At 35.4% G+C, this 13669-nt stretch overlaps 1 protein-coding gene across 2 annotated transcripts in view; it reads right to left on the reverse strand.

Annotated features, from left to right (window-relative positions):
* Window positions 1–13669, reverse strand: part of LOC5565429 (toll-like receptor 6) — a 288196-nt gene that overhangs the window by 272842 nt on the left and 1685 nt on the right. The gene's annotated exons all lie outside the window — the stretch shown is intronic.

Below are 13669 nucleotides of genomic sequence, written 5' to 3' on the forward strand. Positions count from 1 at the left end.
GTTATTAAAGTCAGCCTGGCAGGAATTATGACAGAAGAGTATATTAAGTTAACCATTGATTAGTCATTCCTCTAAATATGGCACATCCGTTATTCAGGATGAATTTATTCTCCTTTTTTTTACAAGAAACAACGGATATGGTTCGTTCCACGAAAATTGTTCGAGTTACTTGCAACCTTAATGAATTTTTACCTAACTTAACTAAAATATGCTTACAATTATTATATGCATAACTGTTTTTTGAGATTTACTTGAAATTTTTTGAAAAGATGCATGTTTTATACTAATAAATGACTGAAACCCCGACTTTAAAAAAAATCAACCTCAACATGTATATATCAAGGAATTTAAATGTATATAATTTAGAGTATACAATTATATTATACAAAATATTATACAATATATTATACAATACAATATACAATCTTTTTTTACCTCACATAAAGCCGAAGATATCCTATTCGGCGCTGTAGGTTCGAATTGTTTCGTTCAAAATTGAAATCGATCATTTTTAGTAATTTTTAATTTGTAATAATGTTATTCAATGACATGTTCGAACAAGTATAACATACCACTTTGAAATAATGACCGGATTTGAAACCACTTGCCTGTTATTCCGGGCAATCTTCGTTCATAACTATAATTGCTTATTTATACTATGTTTTAAGGCCACGATGTACTATTTTGATTCATATTACGGACATTTAAGGCCTTTAGTGAAGTATAACCAAAGACAAAGACTTATCATATAGCATACAAAATAAATCATTCTGTATGATTTCTCAGCGTTATAGAGCGTAGGAAACCCTAAACTTTCGAATGGTGCTTAAAGAAAACGCTTCCACAACTTGAATAATTTTAAATTAATCGAAATAGTTGGTTTTTTTTCGTGATTCTTATTCCGGACGCTTACTCACTTTTGCTCATATTACGGACAGCCCATGGAAATCATGAATAGAAAAGCCAAATGATAAATTGAAGTCGTAAAGTCACTAAAGAGATATCAAAGGCAGTTGAACATTATAAGTTTGAAAAGATTTTTATGGAACGGTAAAAATTGAAACACTTCATTTGAAATGTTTCCTATACAAAGTAGAGAGTGCGGAATTTGAAACTGTCCGTAATATGATTCAAAACGGTAATCAAATTCTTCAATAATCGTCACTTTCACTTTTATGTTGCAAGCACCAATCAAACAATATAATTTCAATACGTTTTCGCTGACTGAATGTTGTGAAACGATCGTCACAGTTTTATAGAATTGAACTAGCACTAGCACGAAATGACGTCAAAATGGGGGAACAGGTTTGTTTTTATTTTTTTTAATTATCTGGCAATGGTAACAAGATTAGAAATGATAGTGGAATGATCAGTAGTGTTTACAGTATAACGTGATTGCAATTGGTATGCGTCGTTGATGATTGTTGCTAAATCATGTCATAATTTCGAATCGAAGAAAATCAGATGGTATTACACTGGAGCATCTGAGAAAGTATCAGCATACTTTCTGCATGTCAGCACATATAATGATACTTTACCGGATGAATAGGAACTATGAGGACAGAGTTTATTTATTTTGTTCTTTTTTTTATTAGTATCATTCCAAACATTACATTGATTTCATATATCTAGGTGTTTTGTGTTATTAGAAAACACTATCATCCTTATTTGAAAAAACAAATTTAAGATTTTATTAACATTTTGTTAACAACATATAACATTTCATTTGCCGTAGCAGTTCAGATTTTTTACAGGTGAGTCTATTTCACCTGCTTATAAGAGAAAAAAACGTTTTGAATGTACTTAACCTTACTTAACCTTAACATATAACGCATTAATCGTGACAGTAGAAGATTGTAACGATTTTTGCCTGAAATTATTAATTATTTAATTTGACATTTGTTCCAATGTTTCAACATTAGATATTCTATGTAACTCATTGATACTATACCAGGGACGAAGCTTCAGAATCATTTTCAAAATTTTATTTTGAATTCTCTGTAGAGATTTCTTCTTGGTATTACAACAGCTAGTCCATATTGGTACAGCATACAACATGGCTGGCCTGAGAATTTGTTTGAATATCAAAAGCTTGTTCTTAAGACAAAGTTTTGATTTTCTTTTAATAAGCGGATAGAGACATTTTATATATTTATTACATTTGGCTTGAATGCCCTCAATGTGATTTTTGAAAGTTAAATTCTTATCTAGCATGAGGCCTAGATACTTAACTTAATCTGACCAATTTATTGGAATCCCTCTCATCATGACAATATGAACCTACTTGAAGATTTCAAATTAAGAGCTTTTGGTTTATGTGGGAATATTATTAGTGGAGTTTTGGAAGCATTAGGAGAAATTTTCCATCTGTGCAAGTATGAAGAAAAAATATTTAATTTTTTTGCAATCAACTAGGGTAGAAGCACCGGTTTTGGCCATACGCCAGTTGTAGCCATAGGGGATTATACACCGTTTTACATAGCCAATCAGCATGAAACCTTTTGTGTTCAGTAGATCACATTCACATGATAGAGCTACATTTACTCTTCCAAATTTATTCAAAACATAAGAAAACAATTTCTTATAATTTTAACTCCCATACACCTGATTTGGCCAGGGCACTCCTAATGTGGCCACTCTCATGGGAAATCAATGCGATTGGCAAATTTAGGAATCAAAGATAAATCTCTGGCCGAAACTGGTTCCGTTGGTCTTTAATAACCAACAGGATTTTCAAAGCGAAACAATGGTTTATAGCTCAGTTTTGATATATACACACATAATATGGATTGAAAGCTTTGACATATTTGTAGTATAAATACGGCTTTCCATTTAATTTTTATTGACATTTATTCTTAGGCTGGCCAAAACCGGCGCTTTTACCCAACAGATGACACGCAGACTTCGTCCTTTGGCGGAGAGGCCTGTGTCATCAGCAAACAAGGATTTTTGACATCCCTGAGGTAACTCAGGTAAGTCAGATGTGAAAATATTGTATAATATTGATCCCAAAATGCTGTCTTGGAGAACACCAGCTCTTAAAGGAAGTCTTTCAGACTTTGTGTTCTGATAATTAACCTGAAATGTACGATTTGACAGATAAATTTGGATTATTCTAACAATATATGTTGGAAAATTTAAGTTTTTTTGTTTAACAATCAAGCCTTAATGCTAAACACTGCACGCTATGTCTGAACCAGACGATTATAAAAATTGAATGTACATCGGATTTTTTCTCGCTAGAGTTTAGTATTTGGGTTATATTTTCATAATCGGAAAGTTTTAAAATATTCCATCGGGGATATTTTGATTTTTTCCACTTTTTATCCATTTTTCATACAAATTCTCATGAAAATCACGTTTTCGACGCATTTCAGCCCATACAAAATTTATGGAAAAAATTTCACCGATAGAATATTTTAAAACCTTCCGATTATGAAAATATAGACCAAATACTGATCTCTAGCGAGAAAAAATCCGATGTACATTCGATTTTTATAATCGTCTGGTTCAGACATAGCGTGCACTGTCGAATGCTTTTTCTATGTTTAGAAGAGCAAGACCAGTAGGATAGCCTTCAGATTTGTTCGAATGAGTCAAATTTGTTACATGTTAAAGTTGATGAGTGGACGAATGTCCATGGCGGAATCCAAACTGTTCATTGGAAAAAAAAAATGAATTTTCATTTATTGGGGCTGTCCATTAATTATATAAGGGTATATGGGGGGAGGGGGGGTTTGGGATTTCTTACGCGCCATACTATTTATATTTAATTTTCATACAAAAAATCTTACCATGGGGGGAGGGGGGGTTGAAAAACCCTGAAAATTATCTTACGTAATTAATGGATCACCCCTATGTGGACCATAATTCTGTTCAAAATTACATTTTCAAAAAGTTTACTGATGGAGGAAATCAAACTGATTGGCTGAGAGCTTCTGCAGGATTTTTGTCAAGTTTTAAAATTGATACAACCTTGGCATTATTCCTTTTGTGGGGAAAATATGCCAACTAAAAACATTTGTTAAATATACATACCAAGAATGCAAAATGCAGCTACTCTCTGGAAGTTTCTTGATGAGGATTTTGAAAATTCCATTATCGCCAGGAGCTTTCATATTTTTGAATTTTTCAATAATAGTTCTCACTTCTTCCAAATCAGACTCACAGGCATTTTGTAAAACGTTCTCTTGATTGAGAATATTTTCAAAGTCCTGAGTAACTTCATTTTCAATTGGACTAGTAAGTTTAAAATTAAAATTGTGCGCTTGAAAGTTGTTGAGCTTTTCGCAATTAGTTAGTAATAATTTGTTTTCTCTTTCAATGCCGATATTGGCTTCTGAGGTTTTTTTCAAAACTTAAGCTAATTTCCAGAAGGGCTTAGAGCCAGGGTCCAACTGAGAAAACAAATTTTCAAATTTTTTTTTTCTAAATTGTGCAAATCGTTTCTTGATTTCTTTCTGCCAATCCTGCCATATAATTTCCATAGCACGATCGCGAGTGCGTTGAAATTGCCTTCTCCTAACGTTTTTAAGACGGATCAAGAGTTTAAGATCTAGACGATGATCACGGATTGTTTTTAAAGAAATGTTCACATCAAGATTAGAGTCAATATAGGTTTCATATATATTCCAGTCGGCTCGAAAATAATTGAAAAGTGGAGCTGATTGAATTGAGAATCGCTTCATAGGATATTTGAAATGTAACAGGGACATGATCAGAATCGATTTCAGCATGAGTAACTAATTGGCTACAAAGATGACTAGAGTCGGTTAAGACCAAATCAATCTTAGATGGATTTCTTGAAGAAGAAAAACATGTAGGGCTATCAGGGTATTACATTGAGAAATATCCTGAAGAGCATTCATCAAATACAATTCTGCCGTTGGAATTAATTTGAGAATTATTCCATGACTGACGTTTGGCATTAAAGTCACCAATGACAAAAAAAAAATTGAGTCCGTTTGGAGAAAATTAACTTGCTGGCCAGAGCATTGAAAAGGCAAATAGGCAGCATGAAAGTATATTACCAAACTGTGTTCGAGCAGAAACACCCAAAGTTTCAAAAACTTTCGTTGCAGATGACGAAAAAAGAAATTATGTTTTATGCACCATGAAATGATAATTGCAACTCTCCCACATGCTCCATCAAGTCGATAATTACGATAAACAAAAAAGTTTGGATTTCATATGAGATTGAATGCAGGTTACAGACAAAAATCTGTAATTACTACTATATGGATGGGCTTAGCCAGAGTGGGGCAGGGGAGGTGAAATTTTTGAATAATTTTTGGATTAAAACTAAAAAGATCTTAACATACATCATTTAAAAGTTTTAATAACATTCCACTGTAGATCTTGCGAGTAATAGGGTCCTTAAATGTTAAATGAAATCTTGTTGTTATTTTATAACACGAAAGAGCATGTTACTGCAACCAGAGAATATGATTATACTAGAGTAACGCGGAGAGGATTTTGACTTTGTTTATAAACATCATTTGCATTGACTATCAATAATTGAGATCATTCAAACAATATATTAGTGTGTGGGTCATCCTGTCAGTCGCCATAAGAAACGAAGCTTATCAATGACGTCACTAACACACACCCATCGTCTCTTTTGCATAACATTTTGTTCAGTCTCATTGATTTTGCTCGATTGGAACCACGTTTGACGATTCAATTGGAACCTTTGGTTTCAGAATTCGCTTTTCTCTATATAAACAAATTCTCTGACTGCAACTACTTTAGCAATTTTTCCCGCTCAAATAACGGCTGTATCATATTAAAACTTTAATTTAAAAAATTGGGTCCATGAATGAACCTTGACACTTTTGATCATGTTTGACTTTGGCATAATCGACAAAAAACGCCACAGGGCTTTCAATTTAAACACTGGGGTTGTTCCTATCTGATATTTCGGAAAGGATACGGAAAACAAAATACACCCAAAATTTAAGTTTAAGGCAAGGAGTGTGACAAAATCTAAAATAAAACATAAAAAAATGTTTTTTTGACTTAAACAAATGAAAAACATCAAAAAATTGGGTAAACATGTGTTTTAAACCCAAACTTAAGCGTTTGGCACTTAAATTGAGACATGGCTTTAGGACCCTATTTGCCAAAAACCCGACATGAAACTCAGTACAACCGCTTCAGGCATCATGAATTGTGAAAATCACTGCAAGATTTTTTGCTTGTGTTCCTTCTAAAAATCTCTCTTTGAGAACTCCTCTAGGAATCCTTTTTGAATTTCCTCCAGAAATTTTATTTCGCTTTGAATATAATGCAGAATTTACACCGTACCAGGAATTTCACTGAAAACATCTCCAAGCATTGTTATAGACAGATATTGCTCAAAAAATTGCTCCAAGGATTTTTTCTCTAACTTGCCTTGAGTAGTTTCAAAATATTATCCTAGGAATTTTTACAGAAATGCTAATTGGGCTTTTTCAAGAAATATGTAAAAATCTTCAGGTTTCCTCAGGAAGTTTTAAGGATTTTTCAAAAGCATAATTGATTACAACCATACAGTCGATTCCCCACCAGCTCATCTTAAATATTTGCTTCTTCTCTTCGAGATATTTGAAAACAATTACGCGGTCTTTAAGAATTCCCGGCAAAGCGCGTCAGTCTCCTTTCTTTGCGATTTGGAAGAAAATCTTGATTGGCCTAATGGAGTTCAAGATCTCCTGCCAAAATCTTCTAAATTCGGAACGACTGATCACGATAGGCGGCACTCTTTACTTTCTCACTTGAATCAAAAAGCCTGGGCTAGAGACTGCTTCGATTCGGTGTTCGGAAAATTTGTCTAAAGCATCAAACTGATTGCCCGTTCGATGCAATTATCAACATTAACCATTTCACCTTTGGAAGAAAGCGCGCATTCCGGGGAAACGTCCTTTCTTCCATTTTTAACACGTTTAGTCCCAGGTTTAAATCCCACTTTTATGGAAGGAAGTTGTGAACCAGAGATTCACCCTTCCTTTTTATTGTAATTGCAACCATGTTTAGTGAATAAACGAAAGGAGACGTGTTCTTTTAAGAGGTTTTTTTTCTAGCTAGCTTTCACTAACGAGTCCAACGAAAAATCGAAGGCATGGGTCCTAACAAAAATCGTAAAGGGATCGATAGTTGGAAAGTAGTACTGAAAAGAACTGTTTTTGTAGCACTGAGAAGTACTGCTTTATCGCTAAAATTATTGGAAATAAGTAAGTTTCATTCACAAGAGGCACACAACTGTTACCTTCCCTTCAATAGCTATTTCTCACATCAAAAGCAACAACGTTCCACTAATTAACTTAACCTCTTCCTAGAACCCGCAGTCCGCATTCAACTCGGTCAATTTGAATACCTCCCTCGGGATTCAAAGAAACGCCACAAAGGAAAAATCTAAGTCAATTTCGCTCTTCCAAATTGGCAAAAGGGCATACCACCGGCATACACCAGTTTAAAGCGAAAGCTCCAAGCGAATAAATGAAAAGAATCAAACCAAAGAACATTCCACGAAAACGTATTTCCCATTCATCCAATGAGCTTAAGTTCCATCCCATTCCCCCCAATCGCTGTCGCCGTCTTACGCACGTCATCTCTCAAGCTTTTCCATTAGGAAAGATACTTCCTACCCGCTCGGCGATGGATGCCAGAGGAGAAAAGCAAGAAAATTCTTTTAATCCCACTTCACAAGCTGCGTGAGTCGTCTTCTTTTTGGGGAATGCCACTCCGACCACTGATAGCGCTGCTGCCAGTTAGTTCATTCTTGCGAATTTTCGAGCTGCCGGAGCTGCCGGCTCATGCTGTTCTTGTTCCTTGAATTAAGATTTTCCTCACTCATCGAACGTTCACTGGCTGCTGCTATCGCCGCTGTAAACATATATTCTTCCTCGCCTCGCTTCGGGGGCAAAGACGACGACTACCCCAAAATAATTGTATGTGCGCCACAACCGAAAGAAAAATAAATATATCGCACTGCGAAATTCTTTTCTTTCTGTTGCTGATTTTTCCACTAGCTACGACGGTTCGCAGTGCAACTTATGATTAAAGGGTATACGATATGCATTTTTTTTATATAAAAAATCTATTGCCCATCAATAGCTCTCACTGCTTCAAAACCATTCCCCAGGAATTTGCCAAAAAAAAATCTTGATTGAGAATTAATTTTTAATCCTGAGAAACTTGATTTTCTATTGGACTAATGAGTCCTAATATAAAATTGTGCGCGCTTTCTAGCTGTAAAGCAAGTTTTCGTTATCAGTTAGTGATAATTTGTGTTCCTCTTTCATTGTCGGAATTGACCTCTGAGTTTTATTTTTGTTCAAAATTTTAGATAATTTACAAAAGACGATGGGTTCAATTGAGAAATTTTATTTTCAAAATATTTTTTCTTTATTGAGTATAAGGTTCTGAATTTATTTTTGCAGATACTGCCAGATAATTTCCATAGCAGGATCGCTAGAGCGTTAAAATTGCCTTCTCCTCACGTTTTTAAGATGTATCATAGTTAATCATCACGTATCCAGATTTTACTTCATATTTTAATATTGCAATGTCTTTCAAACTATTATATTTTTCCTTTCAGGCACGTCATTTCGTTTCTAACGCTTTTTAACGAAATCGTTCCAAACATCGCATACCTTCATTATGGTGAGCTTTTTTCGGGACACAAAGTAAAATCTTATCATTTGCGTGGCGTCTCCACGAAATCTGGGTCCCGCAGCTGACGATCCCTTAAAACCCACCATCCAATAAGTTTCGACTTTTTTTCCCGCATTCGACACAGAAACAGACCAAGAAACACAGTTCCGAAAGCGGATTAAGAGCTTTTTTGTGTCATGTTCGTATCTGGACTTATTTTCCGACCGAGCTTCATTCCACTTGGCTTGGGATGGGACGACGGTTCATAAGGCCCTGAGGCGGTGGACGGCGGTTGGCAGCGGTTTCAGACCCGGACCCGACGCAAAAATAATAATGAAGGGAGGCAATCCACAGCTAGCCAGCCATTCAGGGAAAATACCACAGTATTTAGAAATTCACAGCGTGTGGTCGTCGATGTGGAGTGGCTAAAAATTCCGCTCCTGGCACGGGGGAAGAGTCCGAAACCGTTTTCACGGAACACATGCAGTTAGGGGTTGAGAATATGGTGGGCAACTTCTTATGGCTCTCCGGGGGGAAAACGAAACATCCCGTGTCCTAATTTCCGTTTCTGGGTCGAGGAATTTCTCGGTTCTTTTGGTAAGTAGTCCAAGGGGTATGTTTGCCTTTATGCTCTTATTGCGTCAAGTGCTGTTAAATTAGACTTATTGTCCCGAAAATCGTTCTGCTACGATCTGTTTGATTTTGTTTAAACACGCTATTAAGAATTAGGCATATGTGAAGAGCATAAAAAAGGCAGCAAACATCTATTCAAGACTGATTTTGTGGCTTTCACAATAACGGATACTTTGCCCATCGTTTTGGCACTCTGTATTAGGTCTTAGGTTTGGAACCGGGTTGGTGGTCTAATGGCTACTGCTTTGCTTCATTAGCGAAAGGCCATGGGTTCAATCCCTCCTTCCTTTTCTTCGTACTTTGTAGTTGTATCTATCACTTGCTTCTATCTTCCACTCCTCATCTTTCACACCTAAACTGTTCGTTCATAGCAATCGTTAGCAGTAGCGTTGCTAGGAGCCCCAAAATCACGGTGCGGATTTCTCATAGCAAGGGAACTGACAATTTGTAAGATCTCAGAAAGAAAATGAGTTTTGGTGGAGGCTTGGATCAGATATATACAGGGGCCCCTTGATTATCTCTTGAATACTTTAAGGTTAGGTTTTGAGTAGGCCGATGGTCCCAGGGGGGCGTGGCATAGGGCCTCTCATTTTATTTGAGGCCTTCACAAATATTTGTTTTGCAAGTTGTTATTCAATCGTTTGCACCTGAGGAGGAACAATAACTCACAATAACTTATGCATACCATATTTTGGTACCGTCGTTGGGGGTGAGAATGGGTCAAAAAAGGATATGTACGATTTATTTATTGAATAACTTTCGCAATATAACTCCAATAAACATCAAATTTGGTGTGTTTGTACTATGATGGTACTTTAACATCTGTCCAAAAAATTATAGAAAAACATTTATTTACTGCGGCGCTATAAGTGAACGAAAAATGACCCAATCTCACCCCATAGAGGGGATGACATTGGACCACTGTAAATGAATTAACTTGTTTTTGAGAATATGATTGCAAAACCATTCACAGCTGAAAAACATTGATGAAATAAGATGCAAAAAAGACGAAAAGACATCTACAATGTTTCACAAGTATGATAAACCCACTTAAAATAATGATTATAGCAAAATCTTGAAGAGCTATGAGAAATAATATGTAAACTCAGCATTTATCTTCAAGTTTACACAAATTTTCTTGTTTGTCCCCTCAAATTGTCTTCAAAGTCTCATTCCTATTGCCATAAAGCCAATTCAATTTCCCCAAAAGTTTACAGAAACAGTGATTATTGTAAACCTTCAACAGTAGTTAAATTTCGGGGCGACATTTCACGATCAATACATTTTAGGCAGATGTTGACGTACTAATCCCGGTATTTCAGCGATCCAACCCATCTATACTTCCGTGGCTTGTTTCTATAATATGAAAACACTAATAAATAATAAAATTAAAAAAAAAAACCCTTTGATAAAATATAACGATGTTGTGCGCACGAAAAATAGTTGCTGGTTTGAGAAGTTGTCAAAATGCGTTACATTGTTATTCCATGCACGGGATCTTCAACTAGACTTGTTTGATGTTTCAGCGATGCTGTATTTAGAAAGAATAAACACATCCTAATGTAAAAAGAGTACATGGTACCGTAAAACGACAAAAAATAGACTTGTGATTTCATTCACCATCGTTCTTCCTTGACCCAATCTCACCCCCATTTTTAATGTTTTAGACACCGTACCGAAAAAAATGAATTTTTTGTGGAACAATCAAATAGATTCCGGAAAATACGTGTGAAGTGTATTGAAAAGACTTTCAACCTTCTACTAATATAACAAAAGAGAATGAAGTACATGCGTTATACTTTGCACAGGAGAAATTTAATGTTGTAAATTTTGTCTTGTTTCAACATACAAGTTTGTTGATATATTAAACAAAAACTACTATTTTTTAAAATGCATATTGTGATTAATTATGTGTAATAATATGTTCCCTAACATATGAATTTTTTAGTAATATCAACGTTATTGGCTGAAATATTTCATAAATCATATTTTTACGTTTTGACCCAATCTCACCCTCCAGACCCATTGTCACCCCCATCGACGGTATCATAATATAATTAGGTATTGTTCAGTTAACAATTCCTCATTTTGGTATTATATTGGTATTTGATAAACATGTTTAAAACAATTAAAAATACTTAATTTTGGTATTCGATAGCTATTGAGGACTGCTATATATGAAAATGCATCATGTTTTATTTAGGGGCCTTGCGAAGGCCCAAGTAGTCCAATTCACATACAAGACGCGACGCGAGACAAGACATAACACTTATCGTTCTTACAATCGTCAAAAAAGTTAAAAAAAAATTTACCTTTTGTCGACCGGTTTCGGGCGCGATGTAGCCCATCTACAGAACAATGTCCGACTGACTGCGATGATTTCGTACGTTGATCGTATACGTCCAAAACGAAGAGATGCTTCAATGTATTGTGATGTCTGCTATGTTGAAGAGGCACGACGTGATCGGAGGGTCGTCTTCATTCATCAATGGCTCTTCAGACTTATTGATGAACATGGACTCCCATGCGCCATACAAATTATTTTTAATTTTCATACAAAAAATCTTATTATGGGGGGAGGGGGTCTAAAAACCGCCAAAATTGTCTTACGTAATTAATGGATCGCCCCATAGTTCTTCAAAACTTTTGTCAATATTTGGAATACTGCATGACTTTGATCGACTATTTCTTAACGAAAAAAGCGCTTTTATAAAAAGTACTTGAACAAACAATTTTGCAAATGGTCTATTTCTTTGAAAACAGTTCAAAAATGTTGGTAGTTATTTCAATACTAAAAGGATTGTTTATCAATAGTTTTACTATTGAAGCATTAACTTTTGGATTAATCTTATGAGTATGTGAGCATATTCTACAGACGAATTGTCCACATCTCGATGTTCTATACCTCGGTATCTCTCCCTAAGTCGATGATATTGTCGGTCTTTTAATTCTGCATACAATTTATCTCTTCATACCTCGATATCACCTTATCTCTATATCTTCATATCTTGATGTTGATTTTTTTTTGTGATTTTCTCTCCGTATGTCGATATGCTTATTATCAAAAGTTACTTGACCAGCTTTTAGTGATTCACACCTAAGAGACTCGCGAAGAGAAAAAAAATATCAACGTCATATGCAGTGTTGTTCAGAATCATTTCCCCGAAAATAACATTTTCCGAACTATGAAGCCACGAACTACTACAACTATACTCTATCCTCCTAAGATAGAAAAGCAGATGGTTAAGCTTGAGTACTGCACACAAAATCGATCAATTTTGATCCCAGAGAGTCACAATTCAAGTTTCGGTGAAATGAAATGAGTGAGTGAGTCATTTCACCGAAACTTGAATTGCGGCCCACCGAGATCGAAACTGTCGGATCCCATGTGCAACACTCAAGCCCAACCACCTCCCCCTCCATCTCAGTAATACAACGCACAGTTATAACAGTTCATGGCTTCACAATTCGAATTTCGGGGAAATGAGTCTGGTCAACACTGGTCATATGCAGCCCAGATCCCGCTATCACAAAACGTCAAATGTAGCCCGTCGTCTATATGGCCAACAAAGTGAAAAGTATTGTATTCAAAATAAACTATCATTAAAAACCTCATTCAGCGGAGCAGATTTTCCATATGTTTAGGTTCAGATAGATTAAATCAATGAATTTTCGGTTTTAGTCTGATAGGCAAGTAAATTCTATTCACCTGTAATAATTCTAAACTGCTATGGTATATGAAATGTGATATGTTGTCAACAAAATTTCAATAAAAGCTCAATTCAATTTTACCAAATTATTATGATAATGTTGCCTAACACTGAAAACCAAAATATTTGAATCAATGTAATGTTTGAAATATTCAATAAGTACTTATAAAAAAGAATAAAAAAAACTATGGTTATAAGCGAGTAGTAATTCGGCTAACGTTGACTACTTATCAAAGCTTTTCAGCTATAATTATAGAAGTTGATGTTAGATTGGCTATTCAGTCTTGACAAAATTAAAAAAAAAACTGTTAGAAGACTTTCTTCTGAAATGCTGTCGAGAAGGTCTGTTTCCAAAACATTTTCCAAATTCGTTCAAGTGCGTTTCTCAACTACTTGAAAAACGAAGTCCATATCTCAACAAATTGGAAAGAGACATCATCCGATTCCAAAAGTCGATCTCAAACGTTGAGTTACAACACACGTACCACAAACTCACGATATATCGTCACCAAATCGAAAATCTACGCATAAAAATTGAGCAATACGAGCCGGAGAGAATGGCCAAAGAGTTTCTAGATCGTTGTGTAATGAGAAAACTTTGCGTAATGAATCATTACAGCACTGGTTTCAGTTGCGTAAAGACTATTCTCGCACTGCATACTTCAGTGCAGGAAAGTAGACCGTTTCATGAC

Source organism: Aedes aegypti, chromosome 3 (assembly GCF_002204515.2).
Source record: "Aedes aegypti strain LVP_AGWG chromosome 3, AaegL5.0 Primary Assembly, whole genome shotgun sequence".
Taxonomy (NCBI): Eukaryota; Metazoa; Arthropoda; class Insecta; order Diptera; family Culicidae; genus Aedes; species Aedes aegypti.